The following is a 14,855-nucleotide window of genomic DNA, read 5'->3' on the forward strand; positions in this document are numbered from 1 at the left end:
CCACCTGGGGACCAACTTGGTGTCACATTAAAAACGGGAAGTTTCCGCAGACCCTCTATGTTTGATCCACCTGTCAGTTTCCCAAGAAAGACGAGACCCTTGTGCCCGACCACCCTGCCCGCTCCCTGCGTTCTGACAGCCCACCGTATCGGAGGGTGATTCAACCAACCTGTGCAGGGACACTCCCGACAGCGTCACTGAGTCAAATTCCCTATAACAAGAGGCTTGCACAAAATGAACTTTAGCTGAAGATTTTTATTATACAAAATACAGGTTTGTAACAGAGTAAGGTTCAAAGATTGTGGGTGATAATACACTGACTGCAAAACAAGCTTAAAGCAATACACCTAAAAATAGCTAGTATGAGTTAGTCATAGAATAAAGTTCTTACCAGTAGGCATCCCTATGGGGGACAAGACAGGTTCAGTGCATAAACTGATCCCAGAAGTTATGATGGAGTCTTCTTTAACTTCTCCCCTCCCTTGTTTACTTTTTATACCTCATACTACATTGCTTATTCATTATCATACATAGGACTGGTTACAAGTTTCTCACTTCTAACCTAAATTAGTACACATCCTCAGATAGCACTACTGAAGCTTTTTACTAACTACACATGCTCTCCAAATGGGGTTTTGCCCTCTTCTGGGGGAGCTGTTTGAGTCGGAGGTCACAATCTCCCATTACCACAATTACCCTTGTCCTACTTTCAGTTAATTTTCTGTTGATGTCACTGGATTGCAGCAGCTTATCAGCCTGTCTCCTCTTGCAGCCAGGGCTTTCCTCACTTGAAGGATTCTTTCTGTGTAACTTAGACAATGGTGTTCTTTTAAACATTCATTCTTTGTTTCCCATCCTTCCCAATGCTGACTCCCTCGATAAGTCCCTTCATTCATAACAACCTTAGAGAGTCAGCTTGACCCAAACTTTGTGCATAGATTTGTTTAACATATAGTTAAACACTAAATCAGAGTTTGGTAATTCAGGAGGTTAGACAACAATTCCCTCCTTTTGGACTTATTGAAATCCAAGACAAGTTCATTTTCTTTACATTTAGATGGAGCTTGAGTAACTCTAGTCATACATATTTTTGTTACTGGTTGGTATCACATGCACAGTGAGTACCTTGGAGGCTGGTAACTTCAAGATGGAGGTGTGCATTGGTATTACAATGAGATTATTTCATGTGAGGGAAGTAATTTTGCTGCAAAAGCTGGCTCAGCAGTGGGCATGTTCCCTTGTATTCTCCGTTTGACAACTGCTATGCAGCTTGTCAGCTGTGTAGTGCCAACAAGTTCCCACTCCTGCAGGGAGCACAACAGAGCCTGGCTGTGGGGTATCCACCCCGCTCCATCCTCCATTACTGCTATAGGTGGCAGGGTGTGTTGTTTAGGGAGCCACGGTAAAGTAGATTCCATGCATACCAGCCATCTTGAAGGTGATAGCTATATTTTACTCTTAAAAGCTTCCTGTAATAGTATGCTTCTGTGAAGTCCCAGTTTTCTCTAATTCCCCACCCCCCAAGTAATTTTCCCATACTGGGCATCTGTCAGTGGATGGTGAACAATTATATTGTGCATAACCTGTTTTTGCCCTTCCCTTTGGATTTTATTCCTCTCCCCTTCTCCCTACTTTGTAGTAGTGGTGGTGGTGGTAGTAGTAGTAGTGTTGGTTTATTTCAAATAGTAAATTGTTCTTATCTCAACCCTCAGGTTTTACCTTTTTTCCCAGTTCTCCTCCCCATCCCGCTAGTGGGGCTGAGAAGTTGTGGTTTAACCCCAGCCAGCAACCAAATGCTACGCAGCTGCTTGCTCGCATCCCCCACCCGGAGGGGTGGAGAGGAGAATCAGAAAGGAATGTAAAACTTGAGGGTTGAAATAAGAACAATTTAATAATCTAAACAGAAAAAAGAGATAAGAACAACAGTAATTACAATAATAATAATAATAACAATTAGGATGGAAAAGTGGGGAAAAAGGGTAAAATCCAAAGGAAAAGGGAAAAGCAAAAAAAAAAAAACCCAAGCGATGCACAGCACAACCGCGCACCACCTGCTGACCGATGCCCAGCCAGTCCCCACGCAATGATCCCCACCCAGTAACCCTCCAAGTTTATATACCGCACATGACGCCCCATGGTATGGAATGCCTCTTTGGCTGGTTCAGGTCAGCTGTCCTGGCTGTGTCCCCTCCCAGTCTCTTCTGCCCCTACAGCCCTCTGGCTGGCAGGGCCCAAGAAACCAAAAAGTCCTTGATTTAGTATAAATGTCACCCAGCAACTACTAAAACCATCAGTGTGGTTATCAACATTGTTCTCACATCAGAGCCAAAACACAGCACTGTAGTAGCTACTAAGAAGAAAATTAACTCCATCCCAGCTGAAACCAGGACAGGAGTGAGCGAGCAGCTGTGTGGTACTTAGTTGCTGTCTGAGTTTAAACCACGACAGTGGCAAAAATCTACATCTCTTCTCTGCAGTCACATGAACACAGCAGGGTATAACCCATCTCACATGCCTTTTCACGGTGCAAGTTTCTCATCAAGATCTAAAAGAAAGTTTTGCATGGAATCTTTGCCTTTAAAAACTTCTTCTCACAGGTGATGCATGAGGACTGCAGGTAAGGATGTGGATGGTAATATGAGTCTGAGAGGAAAACAGTATCATTATAATAGTAGTATGAGATGGCCCCAGCCAGGAAATACATTATGCTGAGCTTCAGGGGGGCACCAGCTCCTTGGACCCTAGGCTGTGTCGGTGAGGCCACCTATATTAGCCAAAGGTCTGGTCTTGGAGAAACAGCAGCTTACAAGGTGCTTGGAGAAGTCCCAACTTTCCCTCTGTCTGCTTGTGGCCTAAACACCTTTCCTTCCTCAGGCACGGGTGCTCCCCCTGCCAGTGCTGGCTGAGCCACCACAGTTACCTTCCGTCCTCCCGAAAGACAGAAGGGGAAATGTTAATTTTCTGCTCACAGACCAACTCTCTTTCCTAACGGACATGTCACATAACATGTGACAGAGAGTAGGCCTTTAGGGAGGTTTTTCATTATTAGTTTTCACAGTATCCCTAGACTTGTATAATGTAAGCTAGTGTAGGAGCTTAAACATCACTTTGTGGCTAAGAGCCACAGAACCCAGCAGGCCCAGACCCCACCTCACAGCATACTCAGAACATAAAGCAACGTACAATGACTGGTCAAGACAGACAAAATCTCTACCCTTGAAGAAGACTCATGAACCCTATGAATTCCCATGAACCTCAAGGGGGTTTGGGCAGCCGTATCCTATCAAATCTGATTCTTTCACTTGTGCTAACAGCAGAACTGCATTACAGTGCCAACACCCATAGCCTGTTGCTCTCACGTGAGAGGTCCACAACCCAGCTCTTTTCTTTGCCTCTTGTAGAAACAAGATCTTAAATGCAGGAGGAACCTTAGTGTTACATGAGTTCAAGTTGAGGCGGGATTTCAAGTAGTCCATATTCTGGGGGTAGTTGGGTATTGAATCCAGCTGATTTACAATAAATACAGGGTGAAGATTAAAAACTCATTGGCTGAGAATTAGCCATGTGAAACCTCCTTCCTTGCACTCAGGAAAGGGTTTCCATGAACTTTTGTGGGAACTGGACTAGCAGAGCAGATGAACATGGATTTTTATGCAAAATCTCCAGTCTGCCAGATCAAAGTCACCACTACCAGACATTCCCAACCCAGGCAGGAGTAATGCAACTAGAATGTGCAAAGCAATGGCTGGCACTGAGGAACCTCTCACATTTTTTCCACTTTAATTTTTGGGTAGTCTTGAAGCAATCCTGGTCTCTCCCACCATCTGGAATAACTGGAAAAAAATAGTTAAAAAATGAAATAACCCTTATGAATGAACCTAAATGAAATAGTCTTTAGGTGGGCCTTGCAAATCCATCCTGGCTCCCATGGTAGTTTTTGGTAAAAGACTTCTTGACTCATTCAGATGGTATAAGCAATCTCACCCTCACATATAGGAAATGACCTTAGGAATATCAAATATGAATTGCAGAACTGAATATTCTGTTTGAAGCTAAAACCACTAGATGACAAAAAAAAAAAAAAAAAAAAAATTGAAGTGCTAATTTCACTTTCCTAGGGAAAAGATAGGGAAAAAATTGAAATAGGAAGATTTTATCATTAATATTAGCACTTGAGACTAGGATATTACCATACTGCAGACTTTCTGAATGTGAAAATAAGGATTTTGATACTTAAAAGCAGTGGTATTTTCATTCAGAAGCTGAATTACAAAAGTTTTAGCTTCTTGCTGCTCCGGGTTGTCTACAACAGCAGTATGTGATTGAGCATGATAATTGTAACAAAAGTTTTTTGCAAAAGTAATAGAAATTAATGTATTATTTTAGATAGGGAAAAAATAATCACCTGGAATGTATGTAGTATTTAATAGTCAGTACTCTAGAAGGATGAACAAAAATTTAATTTTCTTAAGAGAATATTCTATTTTTCCAGAAGGAATGTGTTAAAAGACAGTATGTAAAGTGGTAATTATTTGAGGAAAGCTGAAGCATAGTCGTGTGCTCTAGGGTCTTATCACTGCTGGATGTTTTACACTTCGCACAGTCACGTCAAAACACAGCAATATTGCAAAATTGAATTGGCTTATCCTTTTCAATGATATCCACACTAAAATAGGAATCGTACTGCATGTTTTGTACCAGAATATGGGTGGTTTAAACAACATATATCTCTCATTCCAAAGTGACTCATAGTATTTCCTGTTTTCAGTAAAAGACTGTATAGCTTGCAGGTCTGTCCTCAGTATCAGTATGAACCATCATGGATATTGTGCCACATACTATCCAGCTTTTTTCTTGTAACAAGAGAAATTCTGAACAAAAGCATCTGAGCACAAAAGGAAATCCAGCACCGCGATCAGGCAAACAACTACCAAACCCCATTCAAATTCTATGTCCCTTCTTTGCTTCTTCTGTCCTGTTCATTGCCAGAAGGTGGTATCTTCAAACAGATGTTTCTAATCAGCCTCATTCAGGCTAGTTTGCTACCTGCAGTCTAGGGTCTGTAATACCACACTCATTTCCATGCAAGTTTAACTCGCTGAACAAGATGTAATAACTGCCAGGGTACCTTCTTCTCCTTTCGTGTTTTGGACAAAAGTAGTGATGGCCCTCACTCAAGCTATATAGCTACTTACTCCGCAAGTGGTGAGCAGACCAACAAGATCTATTCAGAGCAAGATGAAACACAAGTTTCCAGTGTAGACAAGTTAGCTACCGGTGCTGGGGTTTGCTGCAATTAGATAATCTGATCCAATTAGAAAATTGAATAGTTTCTGTGTCAATTCATGCAAAAATGAGGAGATGTTTTGGTCAAAGTCTGAATTTTGGGGAACACCTCTGTGTTGCTGCTTGAAGTCATCGGTCTAGTGCTTGAGCTTCCTGGAGCCTCAACAGGTAGAGCTTGTTATTTGTACTGTATGTTTTATTATGCATTGCAGTTTCTTCATTAGCTACCATGGTATAGGAAGATGGTATCTGCCTGACTTGTACTAAAGCAGAAGCCCAGGTGCAAAAACAGTCTGTAGAGGAAAACAGTGACAGAACAAGAAGAAAATAATAAGTGAAATTTTTGGTTGATACACCAAAATGATGCCCCAATTGAAAAGCTGCTTTACCTCAACTTTTTCAATGAGACTTAGTGATGAAAAAGAGGTATCAAATGTTGTGCTGAAGTGATTTCAAAACATTTTGTACAGACAGCAAGCTACTGACCCATTATTGATGCTGGAAGGAAAAGTAAGGGTAATAGAGCTTTATCATAGAATCACAGAATGCTTTGGGTGGGAAGGGACCTTTAAAGGTCCTCTAGTCCGCCCCCCCTGCAGTGAGCAGGTACATCTTCAAATAGATCAGGTGTCTCAGAGTCCTGTCAACCTGACCTTGATTATTCCCAGGGGTGGGGCATCTACCACTTCTCTGGGCAACCTGTTCCAGTGTTTCATCACCCTCACCGTAAAAAATTTCTTCCTTATATCTAGCCTGAATCTACCCTCCTTTAGTTTAAAAACACTTGTCGTGTTGCTACAGGCCTTATTAGGAAGTCTGTCCCCATCTTACTTATAAGTCCCCTTATGTAAAGTATTGAAAGGCCACCACAAGGTCTCCCCCTGGAGACACTCCAGGCTGAACAACGCCAACTGTCTCAGCCTTTCCTCATAGGTGAGGTGTTCCATCCCTCTGACCACTTTTGTGACCCTCCTTTGGACCCACTCCAACAGGTCCATGTCTTTCCTGTGCTGAGGACTCCAGAACTGCATGCAGGACTCCAGGTGGGGTCTCATGAGAGCAGAGCAGATGGGCAGCATCACCTCCCTCAACCTGCTGGCCATGCTTCTTTTTATATAGCCCAGGATATGGTTGGCTTTCTGGGCTGCAAGCACACGTTGCCAGCTCATGTCCAGCTTTTCACTTGCCAGTACCCCCAAGCCCTTCTCCACAGGGCTGCTCTCAACCCTGTCATCCCCCAGTCTGTATTGACCCTGAGGGTTGCCCTGACCCACTTGCACTTGTCTTTATTGAACCTCATGAGGTTCACATATCCCTGCAAGGAGTCCCAAGGAATCCAGAGTACTACAGACCTCAGCCTAAAATTATAGATGTGCATTATCTCATAGTTACAGATTTATTGCCTCTCTTTGTCTCAATAGCCTTTCAGGTTGAGACAATCTGTACTTAACCACTCCATTTCAGTACAGGCTACCACCTGGTTTAGACTGCAAGCTGAACTGCTTTTATAGTTACTCCTTAACTTCTTGTAGTACAGATAAGTTTCCCAGCAAGAGGTCGGGTTGTAAAAATCTCTAGAAGGGGTAATGGTGAGCAATGATAAACAGACCGCAGCTGTCTAGATGACACTATGGTTCCCTTGCTAAATAACAGGTTTTGTGCAAGACTGTGACTTTCTTAAAGATCTGAGGTCTGAAATATCGAGTAGGAGATCCTCAAATCAATAAAGAGCCATAGACTATTTAAACAGTGCCTAGATTATGGCTATTAGGATATGCATATTGATTAGTAACTTCTACTTCAAATAGTTCTAGTGACTCCAGAGGAGCTATTTGTTGAATTATATCCAGCCTGTTATGAGAAGTGGCAGAAGCCTCAGGTAAATGAAAGTCTATGGCTGTTACTTTTTTTCTGTAAAAAACTTGGCCACCTCTCTATGTGATAATTTCACATTCAGAAATGCAGAAAATTTTAACAGGATTTTAGTGAGAAACCAGTTGTGTAGAAGGGGTCCCAACGCAACCACATGTAACAGAGTTAAAGAACGTCACTTGAGCAGGAGGACAGAGTAAGTCCTTCTGCCCATGGCTTACCAAGGGGAGTTCTCTGGCCTGGGCAGAGGAGACCAGAATAAATGATCAAAGTGTTTCCTTCGGTTTCTAAAAGCCTATGAAACATTTTCATAGATAAAATGTGCATATCTTAGAAAAAATAATTACAAATTAGGCTTACATATGGATATGTCATTAACATTAAAAAATAGCACATATTTTTGAATAGTTTGGAACTGGATTATAAATAACTCTGAATTCTTTTGCAGCAGTGAGCTCTTTATGTCTGCCTTTCTTATTATCCACGCAGTATATATAATTTCCCTTTTATTTTGTTTTTAAAGGACATACTCTGGAATGACACCAGCCTGAAGAATCTATCAAAAGGACTCTGTCTTTTAGTTAAGACTTTGGATAGTGGTGTACCATAACCCAGGAAAGACAAAACTGAACAACAAATGCCAAGATGCCTGTCAATTGTCATGACCCTCTGAAGACAATCTGTTCCTGCACATCAAAAAAAACATGAGAATGTCAACATTTAAAAGTCTCCACGTGTCTTAATTCTGAGCTCAACGTGTTGGATCTCTTGAATAGCTAAACCAAACTGCTCAAAAAATCATAACATACAAGAAAAAGTTCAAGCCAGCAGTACAGTCCTAAGGAGGAGTGTATCTTTTTTCAGGTATTCTTCCTCTGAAAGTCAAGTGTTTACACAGATATTGACATTCATTTTTTTAACAGGCAGTTGATGAAAGTACTTGCAGAATACCATCTCTATTGTACTAGCAAGCTCATGCTTTAGACCAGCAGTGGGTGAAAATGTTTGTGAACAACTCAATTTCCTAACAAGTAAATCCATGGTCCGAAACTGCATGTTCCCTAACAGCTTGTTATTTCCAAAGTCTGAGATATATCTGACCTCCTTTGCTTTTCTTGCTGGAAGGATAGCCTTCTCAATGATCTGGTCTACGAGAGAATGTGGGGCAAATCATGAATCCTTGACAGGAAGATACCCACTGCAGTTTGGACAGATGCAGTGCATAGCAAGATGCAGTTTAGTCACATATGCATGACTTTTGAAAACATTGCTCAAACACAGTCCTTTAAAAAAGCACTGCCGTAGTTGCTCTTGGATATTTAAAACACTGAGTTTTCTCAGTTGCAATACTCACAATGTGGGTGTGGTGCTAAAAGCTGCCTGTTAGCTGGAAGGATTTATATGTTGGAATATTAGACCCAGAATTTCTAGCTTACCAGTTTAACAGATAGGGCATGCAGTCAGTTTTAAGTCTTTGTCCCAAATGAATCACTGCAAAGGCTCGAAATTCAGCTTGCCTGCATTCCTGGGAAGGGATCTGACAAACTACTCATTCTTTCAGTCTTCTAAGTCTGGGGAAAGCTAGAACATAGAAATAACAAAATCTTTTGTTCCTTCTGACTGTGCTTGAGATCAGAGCATGCTGCTGAGGTGAAGAAAATGCCCCTTCTTGGAATCTGATTCTGAAACTGTGCTTGAGGATGGAGTCTGAACAGCTCATTAGCAGTAAAATGGTATACAGTTAGGCAGCTACCTAGCAGTGAAAACAGCATCTACCAGGTTAGGTAGAAGCTGACAGCAAGTTTAAGGATGTTCTACAACAGTACTACAATTGTAGTGAACTTAGAGGATAGACTGTATAGAGGAGTGCTTAAGCCATTAAGAGAACTGCAGCTAGGAATTATCAGTTGTTACATGTGACACAAAGGAAAGTAAAGAGCCATGATGTCCTACTTGGAATTTGGTGGTCAAAGTTTCCTGACATTACTTTCTTCTTTTAAATGTACATGCTTTCCTGCCTTTGCATGAGGAAACATGAAGGATGCAGTTTTCTAGCTTGTGATGAGGAAATGAAATTTCTGCTCGTGGGCTATGATAGGAGAAAAAATTGTAAAAGAAAAGACTCTTTTCTTTCTTCTCTCACTTTTCTATGATATTGAAACTGTGAAATTCTTCTCCCCGCTGCTTTTTAGGTCATGATATTGGAGTGATTGTTTCCTTATGAATGCAAGACCTGGGTGTTGGTATTTCATGATGAGTAGCTCATTAGAAGAACTTCTTGTTTGGCCATATGCTAAATGTAATGCATAACACATAATAATGTAGTATTATGATATACGCTGAAGAAAGTAAACTTGAAGGATGTGTTTTAGCAGTGTACTAGAAGCTGATGGTACGAAGTGGAATCAACCAGGTCCTTGACAGTTCATTATGCAAGCAACACTCAAAGCATGCTCGGAAAGCATGCTTCCTAGCACCCTGTCTCCCCCCCTGCTTATGAGCAGATTGTGATTGCTGCAGGGACAGGTAGCAAATGTACTTCCTTCCTTCCATGAAAGATGTGGGAAGCTACAGGGCTGCAGGTGCAAGGAACTATCCCTTTATTCTAGCCTGCCAAGGTACCTGGCTCATAAATGGCCAGGTCAGATGTGTTACCATGGGGGTTAGATCCAACCTGAGATTCTGATACCCAGCCTGCTCTTATGAGACAAAGTGACTCTGTGTTACTCCTTGCTTGAGGCAGGTTATCGCATTATAGTCAGCCTCAATAAAACTGTGCATCAATTATTTCTTCTTCTTCAGAACATCAGAAAGGTATGGGTGCTCTGGACATAAAGAAACAGCAGTACTACAGCTAGAGTGAACTAGAAAAGAGTGCCAGTTTAAATGAGTCAGTATTATCTAAACTATTGTCAAATCAGAGACTAAGTCTGATGACTTGGTAGTGCTAAGACTGCAGTAAAAAAAAATGTGTCCCAGCTGACTTCCTGCGGGATCTGACTATGGATTCAAATTCATGGTTCTGAGCTATTAGGCAGAAAGACATAGGCTAGTTTAACTAGCAGCCAACCTGCCAGACAACTCTCCTCTATCAATTTTTCAACTAAAAAATTACTTAGAAAAAGTTTCTCTTTCTCTGATGTCCAATGTGTTGAAAGGAGATTTGCAGTGCCAGACTGTAATACCCAGTGTGTTCACAACAGATGGTCTTCTAGTTCCATTTTATAGCACTTTTTTGAGTCCAGCTGGTCTTTTTCCTTCCAAAGGTATGGAGGAAAATAATCCTGAGTTTCTGAATTATTGTTACATCACATTTCTAGATGTGCTGCAGTAGCTTTGTTATGCTCACAGACCTCTAGTGAAGTAGTTACATGAGGTTGCATGAATTTCATGGGCCACATGGTATAGAAAGAAAATAAGAAAATAAGACATAACTCACAAAGACCTAACTCACTCTCCATTTCTGGTTTCCTTGGAGCAGGTGTCCCCCATGATACCAGTCCCTTTTTACAATCAGCAACACTGAATACTGTTTTCTTGCAGATTAACAAAGCAACTATAGACCTCGCCCTACCCTCCTTCCCTCACCACTAAAAAGACACTCCTTCTTTGTAAATAAAATTTTACACATAGTACATAACAGGTTATTCCTCCCCTAGGACTGCCCTGGAGACTATGCTGGGGGCCAAAGGGAGTTAATTGCAGTCACAACAATAGACTTCAAAGACAATCACTGGCAAAGCTGAACCTGACACATCCCACAGGAACAGCATTAACAATAGCAATGGGAATGGCAATGAAAAAACTGACAAGGGAGAATCCAACCCCACCAAACAAAAGGAAGAGCCATCTGAACACAGTTCAGTCTCCTGAAAGATGTTTCTGCTGTAAGGAGTTCATTTGAAGTTTATGGGGTTTATGCAAAATGAACCCCTATCAAAAATGGCTGCACAGCCAAAATGTGCAATTATCAAATTGTATATGAAACCTGGGAGGATAACCCTCAGACACAAAGAAGAAAGCACGGTATCTTTTCTTGTAGAGGGGAGCTTTAGAGGGAGAGGTCTGTCCTAGAGGTGTTGTCTAAACACAGAGAGTCTTTTGTGTAGCCTTGCAAGTGACAGTAGAGCTGGAGATCACTAATGGACACAGTCTTGACTACTCTGACCAACAGATAACCATCAACACAGCAAAACAAGCTCAGCAGGTACAGGAGGGAAGCTGTGTCTGTCCACAGATATGACACCTCAGTCACATGCTGGCTTCTGTGCATAAGCTTGTAAAGTTTAACAGTAAAAGGGAAGATGCAGCAATCCAAGTGTTCATGGACAAAGCTAATGGCATACGCTGGCTGCATTGTGCAATCCTGACTGTTTCCACTTTGCAGTGTAAGGTGGTCTATAAACCAAAATACTTGCAGACACTTTCAATCTTATGCATCAGTCTTATCAAGTCAGAGCATCCAGGGGGAGTTATTTTATTTGTGGAACAAACACAGCCCATAAATGCTTTCTAAGGAAAGAAATGGCTTGATCAAGATCTCAAACTGTTTGCCACACCAGCACATACTGCAGGAGTGCAAGCATACAGGAAAGAGCTCCACCCCTGCCGAGAACACCACTGATCACTGATTGCAAAATTCTTATCATGGGACAAAAGGAGGATGAGAATGAGTCTTGTGAGAACATATACTGCTCTCTGCCTTTTGTAATCTTTGTATTAGTGCTAGGTGTGACAGGCATACATGACAGAGCACTTGAAAGAATTAGAAGAAAAAGTGGGCTATCCAAGCCCCCCATGTTAGTATTGACCATCAGGAATGACCTATGTTTTTACAGGTTCAGCAGGTCCTGGGAGAATGAAGGCATTTTTACACCGGTATGGGCACACTCTGAAATGCTTGTACAAGTAAGCCACACTTGGAGCCCTCCACAAACTCCAGGACCTGTGTCTCAAGCAAACTCTTCCCCTAGATTTATCCACTCATTGGTTTAGTCATGATCGTGGCCATGGGATACAGATAAATCTGAATGAGTGCAGCTGTGTTGCCGTTATATCTGTGCCTGGCTTCATACCTCCCCCATTCTGATCTGGAACCTGAACTGTTGGCTTGGCTTTCTGGGTTGACCTTGGACCTGCCTCATCATGCTGGCTTTCTAATGACCACTGAAGTGTGTCTGACCCTGCTTAGGGTCTTCAGAACTGATTCTCACTTGCTGATTTGACGTCCTGAGTTCTTGCCAGTGAGGACACTGCCCCTTATCTGCCTTGCTGTCACCCTCAGATCCAGGCTTCCTTCCTCCCTTTTGGGTAAGTCTTGTTCTTGTTGCTGCCTGACAGCATGGAGTGGCCAGAACCCGGTAATCTGAGTGAGCTGCTGCCCAGAGCCAGCCATCAAGACATGTTAAGAATGACCGTCCCTTAGATCTTTCTTTTCTCTGGAGTGAGAACAACTTGTTGAACTTGTTGAAAGCGCGAGGAAGAAATGTAGAGAGGTTCCATTGTGCACTTGGAATCAGAACCAGGTCTCCTCTGGAGGTAGACCTACATGACTTCTTTTATAAGCAGACTTTATTTCAGATGTGGAGGAAAGAGAAAACTCTTCCTGTCCTTCCTTTGGCCCAGTAACAAGCAATTAGGGTAATCACCCAAGACATGTTGGACCAAGAACCCACACTACTAGCCTCAATGCAGCACAATCTGATGTTCAAGCTGCCTCCAGGGGAGGCCTCCCTCCACTACCCTGCTGAAGGAGGCATCATTCTAACAGAAAGCCTCACTGGTTGCACAAAGACTTCTTTTAGTCAGGGATGCAGTCGTGTTACCACAGCATACCAGCTATGCTATGCAATGGAGAGTTTCTTTGCTGTGGACAGTAGGTGCCTGTTTTTCCTTGCAATTCACATACCTGTGCCTCCAGGGTCAAGGCGGTTTTCCATCCCACCTCCTCTTGTCCTCTCCATGGTCTGGCAGGCAAAACCACAGGGCACTCCGTGGTGTGTACCATCTGTATTGTCCCTCTCAAGCAGAGATACAGCCAAGATGTGGGTTCGTAGAGGTAGAGAGTAGGATCTATCCTTGTTGAGTTGCTGGACCAGTTTCTCCACAGCCTAGGAGAGGGAGGTAGAGATGTTATCTTTGTATTCCCAGAGTTGGCAAGCCACTTCATCCACCATTGGTGGCACTTTGTCTGTTCAGCTCATTGCTGTCAATGAGTCGGCATATGATGATGATGCACTCCATACAAATTTTCTCCACATGGGTTGTGTGCATTGGACTTCTTCTGGATCTGTGGGTAACTGCATGTTGTTTGGATCATAATAAATCACCTCTTTCATAGCTAATTCCCTGAGGTAATGGATGCCTCTCCCTGTTGCAGTCCACTTGCCTGGGCAACATATAATATCCTCCTTGAAGGGATACCTTTCCTTCATGCTTGACAGGAGTCACCCCCAGAGGCTGAGGACTTAGGTCCCTTTTCCAACTGCCTTGTCAATGTGCCCTTTTCTAGAAAATGATCCCAACTTCTTGGCTTCCCTACCCAAATTGTTAGCCCCATTACCTCAGCACAGAAGCAGCCAGGTGGTAAGGTGCTCACCTGGATGATGACTAATTTTTTTTTTTGCATATCCTGCAGCTCATTCAGGAATAAGGATGGAATAGTTAGCTCTTGTTCTGCCTTTTCCTTCTGTTCTTGTGATAACCCTGCTTCATCCTCCTTTACTAAAGAAGCTTTCTTTTGTGTCCAGCTGGTCTTCTGTATAGAGGCAACTTATACTGGCATGGGTTGGTCTTCTGCATCATCCATTGCTGGAATCTGGGTAGCCACAGTGCCTGTTGCAGGGGTCTGAGTAACTGCAGAACTTATAACCAGAGTTTGAGTAGCTGCAGTGTCTGTTGTGGGGACTGAAGTAGCTGCAGTGCCTGTTGCTGGGGTTTGAGTAGCCATGGTGCTTGTTGCAGTGATTGAAGTAGCCACAGTGCCTGTCATGGGGGTTGGAATACCTGTAGTTAGTGGCTTAATTCTTAACAAGGTCTGAACCACATTCAGCATTCCTAGAAATAAGATCAGGGCCGCCAATATGCAGGTCTCAACATCCCAAGGATATTTAAAATTTTCAACAGTTTTAAACAATCCTGGAACTAGTCTGGAGGAGGAAGTGTAGGTAGGTTGGCCCTACCCATAGGTTGGTTCTCCAAAAAGCCAAACGTGTAATTATTAGTAGTCCCCGATAGATAGCACCCGAAGTACAGGGCTGACAGCAATTCCGAATACACCAACCAGATCAGCTTCACAGCCACCAAGTCCAGCATTTCATAAGCCAGCACTATACAGTACAACACAGCGATGACCTTAGCCCAGACCCCAAGGACAATAAACATCACAACAGGGAGCACGTACTGCAAATAAAGTACATAACGCAACATGGGCAGCAACTCTGAAAGCAAATAAATCAACATTGTGACCAGTGACTATTTTATAACAAATTTGTTTTAACACACTGGTCAAATCTGTCATTATCTCAACCCTTTGTGCCCCGTGCTGGGCACCAAAAAGGACTGTTGTGGTTTAATCCCAGCCAACAACTAAGTAGCATGCACCCACTCGCTCACTTCCCTCCCTCAAACCAAGGGATGAGGAGGAGAACTGGGGAAAAGGTAGAACACAAGGGCTGAGATAAGAACAATTTAATAAT

General features: G+C 42.6%; 1 long non-coding RNA gene across 1 annotated transcript; it reads right to left on the reverse strand.

Annotated features, from left to right (window-relative positions):
* Window positions 1-258: 258 nt before the first annotated feature.
* LOC121081656 lies at window positions 259-14,145 on the reverse strand. Its single transcript, XR_005825752.1, has 3 exons — window positions 13,757-14,145; window positions 13,067-13,268; window positions 259-802 (listed from the first exon to the last, which is right to left on the reverse strand). It is a non-coding gene; the product is annotated as an uncharacterized LOC121081656 (long non-coding RNA).
* Between the last annotated feature and the right edge of the window lie 710 nt (window positions 14,146-14,855).

This window comes from Falco naumanni, chromosome Z (genome assembly GCF_017639655.2).
Source record: "Falco naumanni isolate bFalNau1 chromosome Z, bFalNau1.pat, whole genome shotgun sequence".
NCBI lineage: Eukaryota > Metazoa > Chordata > Aves > Falconiformes > Falconidae > Falco > Falco naumanni.